Source organism: Cornus florida, unplaced genomic scaffold (genome assembly GCF_030987335.1).
Source record: "Cornus florida cultivar Cherokee Brave unplaced genomic scaffold, ASM3098733v1 CherokeeBrave_3.0.0_Hap2_Chr11, whole genome shotgun sequence".
NCBI lineage: Eukaryota > Viridiplantae > Streptophyta > Magnoliopsida > Cornales > Cornaceae > Cornus > Cornus florida.
Window position 1 is genome coordinate 74,941,091 of NW_026775581.1, and position 23,594 is coordinate 74,964,684.

Here is a 23,594-nt window from a genome sequence, read left to right on the forward strand (position 1 = left end):
CAATTTTACATTTACCTTATAAGATTCTAAATTAAAAATATTTTGTAAATTACATTTATCTAACAAATTATAACTTTGGATTTTTCAAAGACATTTGTAATATCTGAAGATTTTATATTTATTTATTTGTTAAGAATACTTTATAAAAGCGTATAAGAGTATTTTTCGAGCTATTGAGTTAAGAGAATGAAATTGCATTTGGCTGATGCACACTTTTATTATTATATGGGTCATACAGTAAAATTAGTAATAAAAGTGTTTTGAGTAATACTGTTACCAAAGAAATTTAACACTGCTTTAAGTATAAAAAATACTTTATATAATGCATCACCAAACATTTAACATGTTTTTATTGACAACACTACTCATAAAAGCGCTTTTATTATTACAACAGCAACGCTAAACAGGCACTTACACAATTCATTACATTAAACGAAGTTCAAACTATTCATGAACTGAAAGAAATATACTAATTAATCGACGAGATCAACACAAACCCTGAAACTTATTTAAGTACACCAAATTTATGCTTAACCAAACTTCGTGCAATTAAACACAAATTGCGCATGCTGATCATATGGGTATGGGATCGACGAACATTGACACAATGTGATCTTTCAGCCCTCTTTCCGGATGTGTGTACCCATCTTCAAACTTGTAAAAGACATCCATTACACGAGCTGTTGGGATTTATATGCCCTGGCATAGCAAATTCCTGTTTGGATTAATTGACATATGTTCTTGACGTTTCTGAAATATTTATGTTTTATACAATTGGTGAATTCAATGTATTATATTTCGATTCATTATAGAATTGATAGTGTCCATTTGATTACAAGAGATATTTATATATATGTATGTGATGGCAATCAATGCATGATATATAAATAGTAATCATAAATTGTTCATAGTCAGTAATTATGGATGGACTCATAATTAATTAAGACTTGAACTGGATCCGCGTTAGGTTGAGATATATTGCGAGAGCCGTCGTATGCAATTGCTCCCTATCACCGTCATAGCATTTGACTCTTAAGCATGAGAAAATTATAGACTCTTTTACTAATTAATAATTACTTTGATTTGTTCGGCGGATTCTTCGGGATCCTTAGACCGACACTTTGGATAGTTATGTGATTAATAGTTAGAGGGTTATATTTTCAATATTTGCATCATTGCTACTTGTATTTATTTTGTATTGATTATGGTTGATCACAAAGTAAATTCGAAGGCCTTCGTATGATTTTAGACAAAATGATTTATTATATATTTATTTATTTAAATTATTATTTTTGTCAAACAAATGTTTTATTGTGATCGAGCCAGAAATAATCAAAGGTACCAAAATAAATATATTAATTAAGTAGTCGGATTGATGACTTTATTTATCCGATAACTAATTATGCATAGAGGGGTCAAAGTGCAATATTGACTTAGAGGTTATTTATTATTTAATTGGAGTTCAATTAATTTCTTTTAGTGGAGTAGAAATTAATTTATGAATTAATTGAATTGGGTCCATGGACCGGGCTAATTATTAATTCATTGTAGCCAATAAAATAATAGGCCCAATGGATTCTCACTCATAGCCCAACTTGATATTGGAATCATATTAGATTTGAGACATATGAATTAGAGATGGAGAAGGATTTGTTGTTTCCTTTTCTTTATTTTTATGTTGCCTATAAATATACATGGTCTATGTATATTTTAGGGGGTGATTTTTGTTTTTTTGAAGAAGGAAAAAGGAATTTATTTTCTCTCTCTAGAAAATTAGGGTTTATGTTCTCATCTAATGGAGGCTCTCACAAGCCTAGTTTTCCAAGGTCATTCATGGAGGCTTATGAGTGATTCCTAAAGGCAAAACAATTACCAAGAAGATGGAGATCTAAGAAAAAGGCATCTTGCTAAGGGATCTACAATAAGTGAGAACATTCACTTTAGAGGAAAGTTTTAAAGGTTTACTCAGACCTTTGATGTAAGTATTCAATCTGTTAATTGAATGATACATCATATTTTTATTTTTGCGTAAAACTTGTCTCTATGTAATGAATCAAGATCTATGAATTTAAATCCCTCGAAAAGTTTTTAAAACTTGCACGTTTCCCAACAGTGGTATCAGAGCATGGTTTGATTCATTACTAGAGATCATGTTTTTATCAAAATTCATCATTCATGGATCCAATTTTGATATGCATATATATTTATTTATTGATGTATGTTGATGTATGATTTAATATGTTGATATATATTGATACATGATGATGTATGAATAATTGTGAATGAATGATGATGTATGGTTGGGCCATGGATGAAGCTTATAGGTTACATTAATGTAATTTTATCTTTGGATGAATGTAATTAAGGCTTTGATTTAGCCGTTTGAAAGTTCAATGATGTAATTTATTTTTCTCATTGTATTTCAAGTTGTAAATATTTTTAAAGCCATGGAATATTCATCAAAGGATGCTATGAAGCTTCAAGAAGGTCCAAAAGGGTTAAATTATGCTTCAGTAATTTTCTGGAATTTTTTCGAATTTTTTGGAATTTTTCTCGAATTTTTCGGCGTTTTTCCAGTGGCCGGAGCATCGCCGGCGGCGAGAAGAGGCGTCGGAGGAGGCTGGAATCAGATATGGTGCATAGAGGGTGAGCCTGGCGCGTGAGGAACACGCGCCAGGAGGTGACATATGCTGGCGCGTGCATTGCACGCGCCAGCCAAGGTTGTATGACCTCCACGCGCGTGCCAGCGCGTGAGGGCGTGTCCCACGCGCTCCAGGCGCGTGCCAGCGCGTGGGGGCGCGTGCCTTCACCTGCAGCATGCCCCAAGCGCGTGTGAGCGCGTGTGGGGCCCTCCAGGTGCGTTCCAAGAGTCGTTTTGCTTCTCCTAGCGCGTCCAGCTCTCTACAGGTGTTTACAAGCTGTTGGTGGACGCCCATACAACAAGAATAGTATTTAAATGTTAAAAGCTGAATCCATTGGTCATTTAAATTGCTTCTGTCTGTTATTTATTTATTTAACTGATGCATGGAATAATTAATTGTTTATTATTATTATTCATGCATTGGATCCATGATATTTAATTAAATGACTTGATTTATATTAATTAAATTATGAAAATTAATTGGATTTGATTACTAATTAATTTGAGAGCACTTATTAGGAAACGAAAATTATTTTTGTAAATTATTTTTAAAGTGTGCTTCAAATTAAATATTAGTGAATCGTTTAAAGTCCAAATATTTTCTAAATTTAATTGGATTAAAATCAAGACGTTTTGCATGCATTATATCATGTAAATGAATAAAATGAAAACCCTAATTATGGATGATTAAAAATTGAGTGGGAGCGGGGATTTTTATACATTGCCCCATGGCCTTCGTTATTAACACCATTGTAATTAGGTCTTCAAAAATAAGGCCCCACGCATGATTTGAAGAGTCTTAATATTACAAGAATGGTTATCTCATAAAAATAATAATATTAAATATTCATTGTAATTAGATCTTTAAAAATAAGGCCCTACGCATGATTTAAAGAGTCTAGATTATAATGACAAGATATTTAATGTTTTATTTTTCATTAGAGTATTAATAACGTTATACACTCAATCTAAAATCAATAGTGTTAGCTCCCCAACGGAGTGGTCTATACTAGGTGATTTTAGAAAGGCTAAACATAATCGGAAATCATTTCATATAGATAGACAAGGCATTGTCTTAAGAGATATGGAAATGATGAGATTTGCCTGCCAATAGCAATAATGAACTTCGCCAACCGAATAAATTATTGGCGTATTGGTTATTCGATTTTTCATGCAGTGGTTAAGGGACCCACATATTATTATTTTAATGGAAGTGCTCGCCTAATAGTAAATGAATCTCAATAATAGTAATAATGAACTCCTCCAACAGGATAAGTTATTGACATATTGATTGGTTGATTTATTATGCTACAGAGTTGAGGGACCCGCATTAATTAAAAGGGATTGTTCACCAATAATGATAATGATCTCTTGTTCGATTGAGATTTATTGTATTATGTGGTTAACAAGCTCATTTTAATTTTAAATATGCATGACATTATTAATAATTCACCTTGCATATTGTATGAATGCATTTATATTCAGATTAATTATGTCTAATCCAGTTTATCTGCTTGCTTACATATTCAATGTAACTGGATCTCATTAATATTGACTGAGAAAGGAACTTAGATATTTTATTCACAATGTAAGGGTACAAATGTATTTACTACTTCTAAACCTAATCCTTTTACTTTAAGATACCTAAGAGAACATTAATGCTTTGAATAAGTGAAATAAGGCAAATGAGATGACTTGGTGCAATATTCTAGAGATTACCTCGAATACGCTCCAAAGCTAACATTTACATTATTTTATTTTCTTCAAGCATCATGTTAAATGTCAATAAGATGTTTTGGTGAGATTAGATAGAGAGTATGCCAAAGTACTATGTCAGACTTGAATAGCATCAAGATAGCTTAAGGAACTCCAGTATGAAATCGAATTTTGGAAAATGATTGTTTATTATTTAAAAATTAGCTGGAGATCAATAGGGCTGACTTGGGTGGTAAGTTTCACGTTGACATAATTATTGCCTTGTTACCAAACTCGTTCGACTCTGTTAGAGTGAACTAAATAAGGAATCAGTTTGAGTTCACACTTGCTGGTATTCTTATAGAATTGGTAATAGATGAAGGGATAATCAAGAGTTTGGACGTTCCTATCAATCTAACTTAGTCTATACCATCTTTTTCTAGGCCCAAGTGGACGGGCAAAGCAAAGAAGAAGGATGATAATAGGACTAGGCTAGCACAAAACATAGGTATCCAAAAGGTTAAAGGGAATAAGGCAGTGTATGTTGAGGGCAAAGAAAACTGTTTCTTTTGTCGCGAACTAAGACACTAAAGGACAAACTGTCTAAGCAATGACGTGGCATAGGAAAATATATATTTAATCATTGAGCCATGTTATGTGGTTGCATCTATTAATTCCTGATGGATAGATTCTGGAGCCACTAAACATGTTTGCAATTCATCGTAAGGATTTCAGGAATCCAGAAGCCTTGATGATATGGATATATATTTATCTTTTGACCTGATGCCAAGGTTGTAGTTAGGTCAGTGGGAGTATTACATCTGAAATTAGAGAGTATGAGTATATTAGTATTAGAGAACTATCTTTATGTACAGAAGTTAGACGCAATCTAATTTTTGTTTCACTTGTGGTTTATAAAAACTGTGTTGTTATTTTAAAGATTTGCAGGATGTAGAAACTAATGTTGCATCTTCTAGATTGAATGTTAAGAGGAAAATTGTTATTCCTGACTCATTGTATTTTTAATGTCTATTTTTGGGTTGTTATCAATCAAAATGAGATTCAAAGATTGGTCAAAGAAGGTTAATTATCTAGTGAGGCAGGGGAGCCTAAACCAAACTTGTGAACCCTGTTTTGAAGGATAGATAACTCTTAGGGCTTAATCAGCTAGATGAAATAGACATAAAGGACAATTGGAGTTGGTACACACTGATACGTGTGGTCTTATGAACATCCAAGCAAGATTACTCACGTTTTGGATAAGTTTATCTGATGCAACACAAGTCTTAAACTCTTGGTATTTTCTGAGAAAGTTAAGACTGATGTGGAACACATATTAGGTAAACTTATCAAGACACTTCGATCTGATCGAGGATATGAGTATTTCTTGGGATAGTGCAAAGACTATATGGTCAATGAGGGGATTATGTACCAGTTTTCCGCAATTGACGCTAAATGTATTTAGGTGTCAAATAGGAATAACAGAATTCCACTTAACATGGTTAGATCTATGATCAGCTATGCTACATTATCTCTTTCATTTAAGAGTTTAGCGTTAATGACATCGATGCGCATTATGAACTGCATTCCATCTTAGTCTGTCTCAAGGATACCGTTGAGTTGTGTTTTTTTTACTAAATATTAGTTTGAATCATATGCACATATGGGGTAGTCTTGCACATGTGCTCTTGATATGGTCAAGTAAGTTGGAAGCAGATCATAGGCATGCTAGATTTGATAGCTACTCTAAATGTCACTAGGATGGATTATTTTATGATCTCAAAGATAAAAGTTGATTGTTTTCACTCACTGTTTATCTATAGGAGAATCATATTATGAATCACATACTTAGTAGCATAATGTTAGAGAATTTGGTATGAGTACCAGATGTACCACATGTGAACACACTTATTATAGAGATTGAGAATAATATATGAATTCCCTATTGATGCGTTAGCATCATCTACAACACAGATTCTTGCATCGGTACATTGATGTAGTGGGAGGATTATCATCCAATTCAATAGAATCATGTTTTTAGGTGAGACCATTATGGACATCCCTGTTAAACATGAGTTAGACCCAGTAAGCTACACGGAAGCGTGAACCGATATGGATACAGATCGTTTTGGCGAGTTACTATGAAATCAGAGTTGGAATCTATGTATTCTAATAAATTCTGGGATCTTGTAGAACTTTCTAGTAGGGTGATACCTATGGAAGGCAAGTTAATCTACAAAAAGATACCAGAAGATTTCTTAGTGAATAAATCATGAGTGTATAAGGGAATGTCATTATTTTTCTAATTCTATATATATTGATGACATCCTACTCATTTAGAATGATGTGGAAGTTTTGTTATCAATAAAGAGGTAGTTGTTCAATTACTTTTAAATGAAGGATTTTCAGGATGTAAGCTAGATTCCTAGGATCAAGCTTTTGCAAGATCAGGTTAAAAGGAAAATAGGCTTATCTTAATAATCCTACATTGATAAAGTTTTGACCAGGTTTGCTATGCATAACTCAAAGAATGAGTTCTTGCTTTATTGATATGGATGGCTCTCTCTAGTAAGTAGTTTTTCAAGACTATCAAAGGAGATTGAGCAAATGAGACTGGAACAATATGTTTCGGCATATGAGAGTCTCATATATGCCATGGTCCATACCAAACACGACATCCGCTACATAGTAGGGATAGTCAGTAGAGATCAGTCCAATACTGGACTTGACAACTGGTCTATTGTGAAAAATATCATTAAGTACCTAAGGAGAACCAATGATATCATATTCATTTATGGATGTGATGATATGGTCCTAGTCAGGTATGCTAGTTCTAATTTTCAATCAGAAGTAGATACTATGAGGTTCATGACTTAGTGTATGTTCACTTAATGGAAGGGAGATCAGTTGGTAGATTGTTAAGTAGATTTCAACTGCTGACTCAAACCTGTAGGTGGAATATATTGCAGCCTTAAAGGCGGCAAAGGAAGCCTATTAGTTTGATCTCACTGATTTAGAGGTTGTGGAGTATACTAGCCTGCCTATTGAGCTATGTTGTGACAATAGTGCAGAAGTAGTCCAAACTAATGACCTAAGGTTCCATAGAGGAACAAGATACACTGAGAGGAAGTATCATGTTCTACATGATATTGTCCGGCAAGAAAATGCACTTGTAGTTAGAACATTGCATTGGAACACAACTTTATTGATCCATTATCAAAGGTGTCATTGATCAATAATTTTGATCATCATCTGGATAACATTGGAGTTAGGTGTAATTTGAATTGGCTATGAGGGCAAGTGGGAGCTGTTGGGATTTATATGCCCTGGCATAGCAAATTCCTGTTTGGATTAATTGACATATGTTCCTGACGTTTCTGAAATATTTATGTTTTATACAATTGGTGAATTCAATGTATTATATTTCGATTCATTATAGAATTGATAGTGTCCATTTGATTACAAGAGATATTTATATATATGTATGTGATGGCAATCAATGCATGATATATAAATAGTAATCATAAATTGTTCATAGTCAATAATTATGGATGGACTCATAATTAATTAAGACTTGAACTGGATCCGCGTTAGGTTGAGATATATTGCGAGAGCCGTCGTATGCAATTGCTCCCTATCACCGTCATAGCATTTGACTCTTAAGCATGAGAAAATTATAGACTCTTTTACTAATTAATAATTACTTTGATTTGTTCGGCGGATTCTTCGGGATCCTTAGACCGACACTTTGGATAGTTATGTGATTAATAGTTAGAGGGTTATATTTTCAATATTTGCATCATTGCTACTTGTATTTATTTTGTATTGATTATGGTTGATCACAAAGTAAATTCGAAGGCCTTCGTATGATTTTAGACAAAATGATTTATTATATATTTATTTATTTAAATTATTATTTTTGTCAAACAAATGTTTTATTGTGATCGAGCCAGAAATAATCAAAGGTACCAAAATAAATATATTAATTAAGTAGTCGGATTGATGACTTTATTTATCCGATAACTAATTATGCATAGAGGGGTCAAAGTGCAATATTGACTTAGAGGTTATTTATTATTTAATTGGAGTTCAATTAATTTCTTTTAGTGGAGTAGAAATTAATTTATGAATTAATTGAATTGGGTCCATGGACCGGGCTAATTATTAATTCATTGTAGCCAATAAAATAATAGGCCCAATGGATTCTCACTCATAGCCCAACTTGATATTGGAATCATATTAGATTTGAGACATATGAATTAGAGATGGAGAAGGATTTGTTGTTTCCTTTTCTTTATTTTTATGTTGCCTATAAATATACATGGTCTATGTATATTTTAGGGGGTGATTTTTGTTTTTTTGAAGAAGGAAAAAGGAATTTATTTTCTCTCTCTAGAAAATTAGGGTTTATGTTCTCATCTAATGGAGGCTCTCACAAGCCTAGTTTTCCAAGGTCATTCATGGAGGCTTATGAGTGATTCCTAAAGGCAAAACAATTACCAAGAAGATGGAGATCTAAGAAAAAGGCATCTTGCTAAGGGATCTACAATAAGTGAGAACATTCACTTTAGAGGAAAGTTTTAAAGGTTTACTCAGACCTTTGATGTAAGTATTCAATCTGTTAATTGAATGATATATCATATTTTTATTTTTGCGTAAAACTTGTCTCTATGTAATGAATCAAGATCTATGAATTTAAATCCCTCGAAAAGTTTTTAAAACTTGCACGTTTCCCAACACGAGCAAGGTTGAGAATTCTGGTGAGGAGATGCATCGAGACGAGGTTTGGCTTTAGGCATTCCTCATTAATGTCCTTCCATGCATTTTCAATCTTCTTATAGAACTCATCAGTTGCCTCTTTCTTTGACATGCCGTGCTGCTTCGTGTAGCATTCAATCCCCGTAGCAGTGTTTCCCTTCTTCTTTTCTTCCTTCAAATCCCTTCTTCTTTTCTTCCTTCAAATGTTAAAAAGATTCATAAATGTACGTTAACTTGTTCAAACTAAATTTTCTTCAATTCTGATTCCAAGGCACAAATTCAATGTTTCCAAATGCAACATTTACGAAAATTTACTTGCATGAATTTGTGCTTCAGAAATATATATTTATGTGGCTTTACCTCATGGTCTACTATGTTATCCATTAGACGAGCAATTGTAGTAATAGCTACAATAATTTTGGGTTTATTTTGTAGCCATTCAAATGCCTCAGTCGTAGCAATTGCTCCCATGCCCATAAAGGATGACGTTGCGAGGAGGTAATAACCACTACTGATTAGGGCGTTGGATATGTACTCATCAAATGATGGCATGTATCTTTCATTGAACCACTTGGCCTCGGTATAGTAACTCCTCGCCAGTTCTTAAAACTGTTATAAGATACAACAAAAGAACATCTCACCTTATCATACCACATAAATATGAAAATGGATATGAATTGAATTGAAATTAACAGTCCCTTTTTAAAACCTAAAAGAGTGTCACTATATATCATGGTATATTTATGATATATAATACCCATTATTTGTTGGTATATCTCACCATATATATCACATGACTTAAATTTATTTAATTATGGATTTGTTTCTGGATAGGTAAGGAATTGTATTGATATCGATCAATTTTGAACTAAAAGAGCTTAGGTAAGTCATACTGCATCTTTTGAATGATGGACACTGTATAATGTTCCTTGCTTTGTCATTTCCTTGTCGAATTCTTTGCAGAGATCTAGGAGAGCTCTCTAGAATATCTTCATGTAATCAGGGAGCTCATCAATGGCGCTTGTTTCCCACCTAAAAGTTAAACACGCCATTTCCAAATTCATCCAATTAATTTTCCAACTTAATTAGTTGAACAACAAAAAGAACATTGACTTGGGATTCATCAACTCTTCTCTCTCTCTCTCTCTCAAAACAAAAATGTTATGAGGGCTAAGAAAGTATATATACCTCTGGACTGCACTTGTAAAAAGATTGAGTTCTTCAAGTATACCATATTCATCATTTGTATCATCCATAGTTGATGCCATTGCCACAATCTTTGTGAGCATGACCCTTGCAAGGGAGTAATGAGGTTCAGAAAATGTTGCCATAGCCCAAAAATAGCACTCAACCACTCTGCTCCTCGCATAAGAAAGTTTTGACTCAAAGTCCAATTGTTTCCACCACCTTCGTACATATGTTGATACAAAAAATAAATTAGAGTTGCACCAATTGCATCCTGTGTGTGCATGCGTGTGTATATATATATAAACATACAAGCAGATACCTTGATATGTGGCATAGTTCTTGCTTGTGCATCAATTGTAACAGATTGAAGTCAAACTTTGCAAATTTCAGTAACAATTCATTCTTTGAAGAGTCTTCTTCATAGATAGAGATGTAATGCCTTGCCACTAATCTTGGGATGCCTTTGTGGAGGGGTTGCTTTAGGGCATGTACAACTTGCTTTGCAAGAAGAGGGCTTGATTCATGAGTTTCCATGGACTCAAGGTGAGTGGTTGTGAAAGCAAGAGCCTCATCGAGAATATCTTCTCCTTGAATCCCCAAATGTGCAGCTTCATACAAACTTAGCATCCCCATTACATCCCTAGTAAGGTTTTCATTGAATTTACCATTGCCGTCTTTAAATTTGTTGAAGACATCTGTTTCAGAACACACAACACCATATCAGGCATCTCTAAGGATCACAAGTTGTGAATTGCATACTTCTATACTACAATAAACATCTACGTAAATGATCCATGAGGGGCTTACCACAAGATACGTTATGACCATGTTGTCTAAATACTCGAAAATGAAAAGCAGTGGTGCTCAAATCATTGTACTCTTCATTATTTTCGAAGTGGGCATGGGAGTGAAAGATTTATTTGATCTGCTCTTCGATCTCTTTCTCAAAGTGATAGAAGATACCAAGGCGTTCAACTGTGTTGATCAATTTCATTTTCTCTGTTGCTTTACTTTCTGCATTTACTAGCATACCTCTCAGTTCTTCTTTCAACACTTCAATCTCTTTAGAATACATTTCATATGCCTGCGTTATATGCAAAGACAACAAATTTAATTATATAGAAATAGAGCCATTCTTCAGAAGTTCTCGGGCAAACAAAAAAAAAAATCTTTTGATGTACTAGTATATTCCCCGAAATAAAAAAAAAAAAAAAAATTTCCCTACTATTGCTTCCCCTCACTCAATTTCCTGCCTTCCTGGTCCCTTCAAAGAAGTATAGAGCTCATTTTCAAGGTCAAGCTTTGTATATGGAACTGTGGCCATTAATGAATAGAAAAAGAAGTACATAGTACAACAACAACAACAACAACAACAATTAAGTCTAACTTCCAAAAAAAAAAACCAATTAAGTCTAGCTTTTTTCAAATTTTTAGAGTCCGCTACATAAATTCTATATTTTCATTTCGCTTTATTTAAGGCCACCTCTATTAACTCACTTGCGCACTTTCATATCTTTCTTTATTAACACTTCCATATATAGTAACGTGAAAAAGAGTTTTTTCTAACATAATACTGAACAGTTGATCGGTTGTGTTGATGTATACTCAAGTGTAATTATGGGAAAGTAGATCCAAATAATTATCTAAGTATTGAATGTGTTGTCAAGATAGATATATATATAGTAAAAAGTGAATTATATATGCATGCTAGGGGTGGCAAATGGGCGGGTTGGGTCGGATTTGGATTGGGTTGAAAATGAGCGGGTTAATATGGGTCAAGATTCATATTTAACCCGTTCAGAACGGGTTAAAAATGGATAGGGTCAACTCGTTATGACCCGTGAACCTATTAATTATTATTTTTTTTTAAAATTTTGCTTTATAGTATTGTTTTCTTGTTTTGTTGTCTTCCATGTATTGCCATGGATGTCTCATATAATGATAGATCACTTACGACTGATGGGGTTTGAGAAAGATGTCACAAACCCAAAGAAAAACCTTCGTTTATTTTTTAATAAAATAATCATACTATTTTGCGGTCTGCAAGTGAAATACGAACACATATTACACACGTACAACTCAAGTGACTCACCCACTGTCTATTTGGACCTGCCCCCAATAGAAGAAAATTGTTTAAGTATGGACAAAGACTGGTCATGCATGTCTCAGTTGTTATCCAAAAAAAGGCACAATGACTTAAAATCCAGGTTACATAGGTTGACGACGCCCCATGACAGCCCATTATCAGCCAAAGTCTCAAAATAATTGTACAGTGCAATCATTATTTTGATTCTATATTACCCAGTGTACAAAATTAAAACAAAAAAAAAAAAAAAACAAAAAAATCTTATGAAATGTGTAAAATTGTAGTATCATATTCAATTTTTAATTTTTAAAGACCATTTATGAATGGAACATAGATGGGAAATCTGATTATCAGATTTATGAGGTTATTCATCAAATGTTGATGTATAGCCAAGTCTGTAAAATAAACCACAACATTGACCCAACCATTGCTAAATTTGTCGTTGCTGGTTTTACAGGAATCCTTAAAGGATGGTGGGATAATGTTCTCACTGATATTCAGAAAGCTGAAATCTTTTCTGCTACCAAGATCGTTAAAGATGAAGCTACTCAACAACCAGGACCTGCTCCAGATGCGGTTTACATTCCCATCACCACTATTATCCAACATTTTGTTGGCCCAGAAGGAGCTAATAGTGAAAGGAGTCGTGAACTTCTACAGAATTTGAGATGCCCATCTTTAACTCATTTTCGGTGGTATAAAGATGTATTCTTGGCAAAGGTTCTCCAGCTTAATGATGCAAATCATGAGCACTGGAAAGCAAAGTTTGTGGATGGTTTACCAACCTTCTTTGCTGAAAGAATCAGGAAAAAGTTTAGAGATATGAATAATGGTATCTCTATCCTTTACAGAAACTATACCTATAGTGGATTAGTCAATATTGTAATCCAGGAAGGTCTAGCTCTCTGTAATGATCTGAAGTTACAATCCCAGTTAAAAGCACAAAGATTAACTGGTAGAAAGGAAGTAGGTGAATTTTGTGATCAATTTGCCTACCAGACTCCCTTATCTTATCCTAAACCTAGGAAAAGAAATAAGGCTGAAAAGCCTTATAAAAGGAAGTATTCCAAAAGAAAGAATTATTCAAAGGAAAAGGATAATTCTCCACAGTATACTAACCCTAAAAGGAAATATATTCCTAAAGCAAAGGGTAAAGGAAAGCCCAAAGCTAAGGCTAAATGTTTCAAATGTGGACGCATAGGCCACTATGCAAACAAGTGCAGAACTAAGGAGAAACTTAGTAGTCTTCACATAGAAGATGAGCTAAGACTTCAATTAAGTAAATTGTTACTTAATACTAGTTCTTCTGAATCAGAGTCATCAGCTGATTATGGGGATGTTGTTATGGAGTTACAATCTTCTTCTTCCTCTGAAGCAGAAGATGGAAATCCGAGATGTTCCTGTAATCCCTCTCATGATGATTATTATAAAGCAATTGTTGAAATGAATAGGTTAAGCTTAAATGTTTTAACCTTGACTCAACAAACTTTATTGGATCTTATAGATCATATCCAGGATCCTCAAATCAAGATGAAAGTCTTTGAAATAGGTTCTGCTCTGGCACAACCTGCTCCTAATGAGGATATGGACAATCCAGATTTTCTGAGAGCAGAAAATCATTACAACATGAAAGAAGTTCTAAGCAGGTTAGAACACCAAGGAAAAAATTCTCGTCCTGCTAATCTCCCTGATCTCAGAATGGAGATTAATCTTTTAAAAGAAGAAATTCGCCAGTTAAAGTCTCGTCAAATTAAGATGAAACTGGAAATTACTCTTTTAAAAGCAACATCTGTAACTGAAACTTCATCATCCCAGATTGAAGTCCCTCAATTCGAAAGCACGAATTATCTTCAACTCTTGAATCAAGTTACTTACCAAAAATGGTATATATCTATCAATTTGGTAATTAATCAAGAGTACACCATCACTAATGCTATTGCCTTAGTTGATACACAGAAATTAATAATATAATCTTACCACCACTAGCACTGGTAAGACCTTGAGTGGTTTTCTCAAAATATTGAGTAGGAACCAATCCTTCCTGTATACAGTTCATATCTGCACCACTATCAACTAAGGCAATAACATTAGTGATGGTGTACTCTTGATTAATTACCAAATTGATAGATATATACCATTTTTGGTAAGTAACTTGATTCAAGAGTTGAAGATAATTCGTGCTTTCGGATTGAGGGACTTCAATCTGGGATGATGAAGTTTCAGTTATAGATGTTGCTTTTAAAAGAATAATTTCCAGTTCCATCTTAGTTTGACGAGACTTTAACTGGCGAATTTCTTTTTTTAAAAGATTAATCTCCATTATAAGATCAGGGAGATTAGCAGGACGAGAATTTTTTCCTTGGTGTTCTAACTTGCTTAGAACTTCTTTCATGCTGTAATGATTTTCTGCTCTCAGAAAATCTGGATTATCCATATCCTCATTAGGAGCAGGTTGTGCCAGAGCAGAACCTATTTCAAAGACTTTCATCTTGATTTGAGGATCCTGGATATGATCTATAAGATCCAATAAAGATTGTTGAGTCGAGGTTAAAACATTTAAGCTTAACCCATTCATTTCAACAATTGCTTTATAATAATCATCATGAGAGGGATTACAGGAACATCTCGGATTTCCATCTTCTGCTTCAGAGGAAGAAGTAGATTGTAACTCCATAACAACATCCCCATAATCAGCTGATGACTCTGATTCAGAAAAACTAGTATTAAGTAACAATTTACTTAATTAAAGTCTTAGTTCATCTTCTATGTGAAGACTACTAAGTTTCTCCTTAGTTCTGCACTTGTTTGCATAGTGGCCTATGCGTCCACATTTGAAACATTTAGCCTTAGCTTTGGGCTTTCCTTTACCCTTTGCTTTAGGAATATATTTCCTTTTAGGGTTAGTATACTGTGGAGAATTATCCTTTTCCTTTGAATAATTCTTTCTTTTGGAATACTTCCTTTTATAAGGCTTTTCAGTCTTATTTCTTTTTCTAGGTTTAGGATAAGATAAGGGAGTCTGGTAGGCAAATTGATCACAAAATTCACCTACTTCCTTTTTACCAGTTAATCTTTGTGCTTTTAACTGGGATTGTAACTTCAGATCATTACAGAGAGCTAGACCTTCCTGGATTACAATATTGACTAATCTACCATAGGTATAGTTTCTGTAAGGGATAGAGATACAATTATTCATATCTCTAAGCTTTTTCCTGATTCTTTCAGTAAAGAAGGTTGGTAAACCATCCACAAACTTTGCTTTCCAGTGCTCATGATTTGCATCATTAAGCTGGAGAACCTTTGCCAAGAATACATCTTTATACCACCGAAAATGAGTTAAAGATGGACATCTCAAATTCTGTAGAAGTTCACGACTCCTTTCTCTTTTGGTATCAGAGCCAAATGATGGCTTAATTCTCTATTGTTAATCCTTATTAGGTACTGGTAGCATGATTATTATCATACTTATGTAATGAAAAATACGACTACTTTTCTGTCTAACTTACGTTTAAACCAGATTCAATTATGGGTCGTCCAAAAGTCGCGTTGGAATGTTTAGCCCGCTTTTTGCATTAAATTGCTGCACAAGGTATTGTTTCCAGTAAATCGTTGACAGACGAGTAATAGAATCTCTCTTAAGCAGAACGATGACAGAATAGTAACTTACTATTCATTATATAATATTATAATATTTATACTATGCAAACCTCAAAGCATTAACAATATTTAACAGACATGTTAAAACCATCTTCCTCCTCTTTAGGAGTATAGGAAAACCAGGATTCAGAATTGATAAAAAATACTGAATTGGTGGAATGGACCAATGTTCAAAATAAATTGAACAGATGGACTATCCCTCCAGTAAGTGCTAAGAGCATTTACAAAATTGGAATGCTTAATTTAACTGATCTATGGACTGTCAAGACCATGGAACAAACCATGCAATTAAGCACTTAAGATACAATAATTAAGTTATTGTCTTCCCGTGACCTTCAGAGGCACATGCACAAATATAAGTACATCCATATAGGTTTAATTCAAATTGCTTTTAAACCTTTAACCTTGCTAGGTATGGATGCTTGTATTCAAGCAACCCTTCGGGATGCTCGATGTCTGAAATTTCACCCTTCTTTGATGGGTGCACTGGAAACCAGTCTATGTCATGGACCGGTTTATTTTAATGTCTATCCTAGTTTGAATTTATCTTTAACAGATAAAAATATACATGAGGCCGTTAGTCTTCGTGTCCAGACCAATGGGTCTGACTATTTACCTGGATAGGAAGTGATAAGTGTTATTTATCGCATCCATTACAAAGTACTTGATACTTTGTGTCCAAATGCCATACGCAAAGACTCTAAAGGAGTAACAGCGTTATGGGATACCAATATGTTCACATCAAATGTTGCTACAAAAAGGATGATTCCTTGGAATGAAATAACATTTCCTGAACATTGGACAATTTCTAATGCAATTCCAGCAAAGCCAATTGCTAATCATAGCTTGGATTGTGTTATTCAGGACCAGGATGGTGATGTTTTTCTGAATTTCAGAAAATCATTAGATCTACCCAGATCTACATCCTCTAAAGGAAGTCATCTTCCTTATCAGGTTTCTTGTCCTCCTTCTCGCTATTCGATCTCGTCGGATTACAGAAAGGAAGATCTCCCTCCTGAAATAGTTGGAGCAAATCAACTCAAGCTGAAAGGAATACAACAATCTTAGAATCAAATTCCAAGAGGAGTCTACGAGAAAGCCCCAATAGGTATGTCTCGTCGCCAATTTGGAATTGAATTCAGCCCAACCCCATCAGAAATGGGAATCGGAAATGAATCTGTCAAGGATCAATTTTAGGATCCTACAGATATAAATGACCCTCATGAATATTAGTTTTAATGGATTTTGTCCCAGATAGAATTGCCATTAATACTGAATTTCAACAGGATCAATATAAAGAATTCAGAAATTGGTATTTTAAAGCTTTTGACCAAAATCAACTACAGCTTTTTAAAACTCAATTTTATGACTCTCTACAAGAACGCAAAATGGTTATACCTTTTGTTTCTTGGTTTTATATGACCAATCATTCTTTTGTTAATATCAACATATTGGATGATTTTCTCAAACCATGGACTACATCTGAAGATAAGGTTTATCACTCTGTCCATCCTCCCACTGAACATCTCATTCTGAAAAGAATTAACCCTGACAGTGGTGCAAAAGTGGAAACCAAGGCTTATAGCCAACCTAAAATAATTGATCAGTCCGGTAATGCTACTAAAAAAGACATTTCTCATGTTTACAGGCAGAACAATTATACTAATGTTTGTATGCAAACGATAGGGTCCCAGCTTGGGAGAATTGAAACAGGAATAGACACGGTATTAAATACAATTAATACTAAGTGTATTACTGTTAAGTCTTCTCCTCCAGAAGCTTCCTTATCCAAAGCATTTCAATCTTACACATCCTAAGAAGAATGAAGAATTTCTTACTCTTCTTACTCAGAAAATTCAAGGACTTAAAATTCAGACTTTATCCCATGATGAATCTGAAATAGGTTCTGATTCTGATGTGTTACCTCATATTGAGGCTTTTCAAACTGATTTTACTCAGATGCCTGAGTTAAACAAAATTGTCCATGATAAGAATATTCACTCCAATACAGCACCTGCTCCGAGTAGATATTATTATCCTAGACCCACACCTCAAGATATCCTGTATGAAGAAAATATTTTCATACACAGAAATCTTTTCATGGAAAGACCATTTATGAATGGAACATAGATGGGAAATCTGATTATCAGATTTACGAGGTTATTCATCAAATGTTGATGTATAGCCAAGTCTGTAAAATAAACCACAACACTGACCCAACCATTGCTAAATTTGTCGTTGCTGCTTTTACAGGAATCCTTAAAGGATGGTGGGATAATGTTCTCACTGATATTCAGAAAGCTGAAATCTTTTCTGCTACCAAGATCGTTAAAGATGAAGCTACTCAACAACCAGGACCTGCTCCAGATGCGGTTTCTTGGTAGTTTGAATTATATTTGAAATCACTACAGAGATCTTGCACAGGATACAACTATTTTGTATACCAGGTTAAGGGAATCTCCTTCCCCATGGACTTTGGAACACACCAAGGCAGTCCAGAAGATTAAACTCAGAGCAAAACAAATTCCTTGCTTAGCTCTAGCCAATTCTTCATGGTTCAAAATTGTGGAAACAGATGCATCCAATATTGGATATGGTGGTATTCTTAAACAGAAGAATCCAAATACAGAAACAGAGGAGCTTGTTCGCTTCACTTCAGGAACTTCGAAAAATGCACAACTGAATTATTCAACCATCAAAAAAGAAATTCTTTCTTTGGTTAAATGCATTTATAAATTCCAAGATGATTTAATCAATCAGAAATTCTTGTTACGCATTGATTGTAGTGCTGTTAAACAAGTACTGGAAAAAGATGTAAAGAATTTAGTTTCCAAACAGATATTTGCTGGTTGGCACGCTGATTTATCTGCTTTTGATTTTTCTATTGAATATATTAAAGGCAGTTCTAATTCTTTACCTGATTTTCTAACTCGTGAATTTTTGCAGGGTTCATGAATCAGCCCCCTCATGGGCAGGGCCGGGGTAATACTCCAGAGGCTCGTGGCAAAAACAAGGCTAAGGCCAAAGTGGTTATACCACTAAATGATGATCAATTTCCATATTTGGATCATGTTGCTGATCTGCTCAGCACACCTTCTAAAGGCAGCAACAGTTCACAACAACAGAAACCACAAAAACCAACCATGAAAGAGGTTCTTGAACAAGAAACTCATTGGATACCTAATCAAAGGTATATTCAGACAGTATTGGTACTGGATTCTCAGGATGAGCAATAGATGCTAGATCATTGGGAAGTGAAATCCAGATATTTCCAAACACAACAATATGCTGCACTGGATGGTCGCCATAGATATATCTATGAACCCATTCTTACTGAAACTTCCTCTGTGGAGATCAACCACACGAAGCAATTTCTTAGTTCCAAAGATAGTCCTCTTACTTATAGTAAAGCTATCTTTAAGAGGCTTATACGGCCTAGTGACTGGGGATTAAATCCTAATTTGCCAAGAAAAATATCCTATGGTCACAGTTACAATTATTGGGATTATATCTCAGCTTGGACCTATTCGTTCTTTTACCAAAATCCGAAGCATAAGCATTCTTGGTTCTTCAAGATATGCCCTCAATCAGTTAAGGCTGATTTCCCAAACTGGGTTATAGCTTGGTGGGCTATATTTGGCCCTGATCTGGATATTTTGCCAGACTCAATTAGGCAGTTATACTTGCCATGGCAACAATTTCATCCTCAATTAAGGGGACAGGATAATATTCCTGTAGGGAAATCCACCCTATTGTTCTTTACTGAATTTGGAATCCCTTGGATTTGGAAATGAGATTTCCAATGTGGTTATACCACTGACAAGTTACCAGTCCTTTAGAGGATCTTTTATTACCGATGGTGGTCAGGTATGACTCAAGACCCTATCCAAGCCCTCCTCTATCTTATCAGAAAGAAAACAATGGAATACATGGATAAGGTTCCAAAGTTAACTATTCCAGAACTAGAAATCTTTAACCCATTTGAACTTGTTAAAGATATGATCAGAAAGCAATAACCATTAATTACCGAAGCAGATTTAATGGTTAAATGCATGGATTGTATGAGGAAAAAATTTGTAACAACTTTTGATTCCTCCACATCAACAGTAAGAGATGATGCCTCCATGATATCAGTCTCTAGCCAGACCAGTCAAGATAGTAATCAGTTTTCCTGTCTAGCTGGTTATGCACAAGATCCCAATGAAGATCTTATTTCTGAAGATGAACCCACAGTAGCTGATTATTGGGACTCTCTCACCAGCCACTTGAAGGAAAAGATGAATCCACCCAAAAAGTAAAGATTCCTCTTATCTTGCTGACAGAAGAAGACAAAGGACTTTTCCTTTGGTTTTACAGTATTGCCTTAATCCGATGTCTACTTTCCATCAGATAAGGAGACAGCACTTAGTGGTGGGCCGACCGACTGCATTATTCAAGCACACGATCCCATGCACTATGCGGACTTCAAAATGTTAATTTTAAGTCCATTTTCTGTATAAATAGAGGGCAAAGTTTCCCTTCAATGTATCTTTCAATTTTCCTTTCTTCCTCTTGTAATATTTCTCTCTGTACTAGTTTGGAAGTTCAAAAAAGAAGAAAGTTTTCTGTAAGTCTGTCTAAGTTTCAGTTTCTTATCTTGTACAATTATTATTATATTCTATTGTTAATATTGTCTATATCTATATTAACTAATCTAGATCCTTTCTCTTTTTGTATCAGAGCCAAATGATGGCTTAATTTTCTATTGTTAATGCTTATTAGGTACTGGTAGCATGATTATTATCATACTTATGTAATGAAAAATACGTCTACTTTTCTGTCTAACTTATATTTAAACCAGATTCAATTATGGGTTGTCCAAAAGTCGCGTTGGAATGTTTAGCCCGTTTTTTGCATTAAATTGCTGTACAGGGTATTGTTTCCAGTAAATCGTTGACAAACGAGTAATAAAATCTCTCTTAAGCAGAACGACGACAGAATAGTAACTTACTATTCATTATATAATATTATAATATTTATACTATGCAGACCTCAAAGCATTAAGAATATTTAACAGACATGTTAAAACCATCTTCCTCCTCTTTAGGAGTACAGGAAAACCAGGATTCAGAATTGATAAAAAATACTGAATTGGTGGAATGGACCAATGTTCAAAATAAATTGAACAGATGGACTATCCCTCCAGTAAGTGCTAAGAGCATTTACAAAATCGGAATGCTTAATTTAACTGATCTATGGACTGTCAAGACCATGGAACAGACCATGCAATTAAGCACTAAAGATACAATAATTAAGTTATTGTCTTCCCGTGACCTTCAGAGGCACATGCACAAATATAAGTACATCCATATAGGTTTAATTCAAATTATTTTTAAACCTTTAACCTTGCTAGGTATGGATGCTTGTATTCAAGCAACCCTTCGGGATGCTCGATGTCTGAAATTTCACCCTTCTTTGATGGGTGCACTGGAAACCAGTCTATGTCATGGACCGGTTTATTTTAATGTCTATCCTAGTCAGAATTTATCTTTAACAGATAAAAATATCTATGAGGCCGTTAGTCTTCGTGTCCAGACCTATGGGTATGACTATTTACCTGGATCGGAAGTGATAAGTGTTATTTATCGCATCCATTACAAAGTACTTGATACTTTGTGTCCAAATGCCATACGCAAAGACTCTAAAGGAGTAACAGCATTATGGGATACCAATATGTTCACATCAAATGTTGCTACAAAAAGGATGATTCCTTGGAATGAAATAACATTTCCCGAACATTGGATAATTTCTAATGCAGTTCCAGCAAAGCCAATTGCTAATCATAGCTTAGACTATGTTATTCACGACCAGGATGGTGATGTTTTTCTGAATTTCAGAAAATCATTAGATCTACCCAGATTTACATCCTCTAAAGGAAGTCATCTTCCTTATCAGGTTTCTTGTCCTCATTCTCGCCATTCGATCTCGTCGGATTACAGAAAGGAAGATCTCCCTCTTGAAATAGTTGGAGCAAATCAACTTAAGCTGAAAGGAATACAGCAATCTCAGAATCAAATTCCAAGAGGAGTCTACGAGAAAGCCCCAATAGGCATGTCTCGTTGCCAATTTGGAATTGAATTCAGCCCAACCCCATCAGAAATGGGAATCGGAAATGAATCTGTTAAGGATCAATTTGATGATCCTACAGATATAAATGACTCTCATGAATATTAGTTTTAATGGATTTTGTCCCAGATAGAATTGCCATTAATACTGAATTTCAACAGGATCAATATAAAGAATTCAGAAATTGGTATTTTAAAGCTTTTGACCAAAATTAACTACAACTTTTTAAAACTCAATTTTATGACTCTCTACAAGAACGCAAAATGGTTATACCTTTTGTTTCTTGGTTTTATATGACCAATCATTCTTTTGTTAATATCAACATATTGGATGATTTTCTCAAACCATGGACTACATCTGAAGATAAGGTTTATCACTCTGTCCATCCTCCCACTGAACATCTCATTCTGAAAAGAATTGACCCTGACAGTGGTGCAAAAGTGGAAACCAAGGCTTATAGCCAACCTAAAATAATTGATCAGTCCGGTAATGCTACTAAAAAAGACATTTCTCATGTTTACAGGCAGAACAATTATACTAATGTTTGTATGCAAACGATAGGGTCCCAGCTTGGGAGAATTGAAACAGAAATAGACACGGTATTAAATACAATTAATACTAAGTGTATTACTGTTAAGTCTTCTCCTCCAGAAGCTTCCTTATCCAAAGCATTGGTCAAACCTGCAATTGAAGTTAAAGGCTTCAATCTTACACATCCTAAGAAGAATGAAGAATTTCTTACTCTTCTTACTCAGAAAATTCAAGGACTTAAAATTCAGACTTTATCCCATGATGAATCTGAAATAGGTTTTGATTCTGATGTGTTACCTCATATTGAGTCTTTTCAAACTGATTTTACTCAGATGCCTGAGTTAAACAGAATTGTCTATGATAAGAATATTCACTCCAATACAACACCTGCTCCGAGTAGATATTATTATCCTAGACCCACACCTCAAGATATCTTTTATGAAGAAGATTATTTTCATACACAGAAATCTTTTCATGGAAAGACCATTTATGAATGGAACATAGATGGGAAATCTGATTATCAGATTTACGAGGTTATTCATCAAATGTTGATGTATAGCTAAGTCTGTAAAATAAACCACAACACTGACCCAACCATTGCTAAATTTGTCGTTGCTGGTTTTACAGGAATCCTTAAAGGATGGTGGGATAGTGTTCTAACTGATATTCAGAAAGCTGAAATCTTTTCTGCTACCAAGATCGTTAAAGATGAAGCTACTCAACAACTAGGACCTGCTCCAGATGCGGTTTACACTCTCATCACCACTATTATCCAACATTCAGTATAAGGATTAAATATGTCATTCAAAATATGTTGAAATTCTGAAGGGGCATTTTTTAATCCAAATGGCATTACTGTCCATTTATATTGTCCAAAAGGTACACAAAAGGCTGTTTTGTACCTGTCCTCTTCTGCAATCTGTACTTGGTAAT

General features: G+C 34.5%; 1 pseudogene; it reads right to left on the minus strand.

Annotated features, from left to right (window-relative positions):
- Positions 1 to 468: 468 nt before the first annotated feature.
- The window catches only part of LOC132284976 (valerianol synthase TPS1B-like), a 30,690-nt pseudogene continuing 7,564 nt past the window's right edge, over positions 469 to 23,594 (minus strand).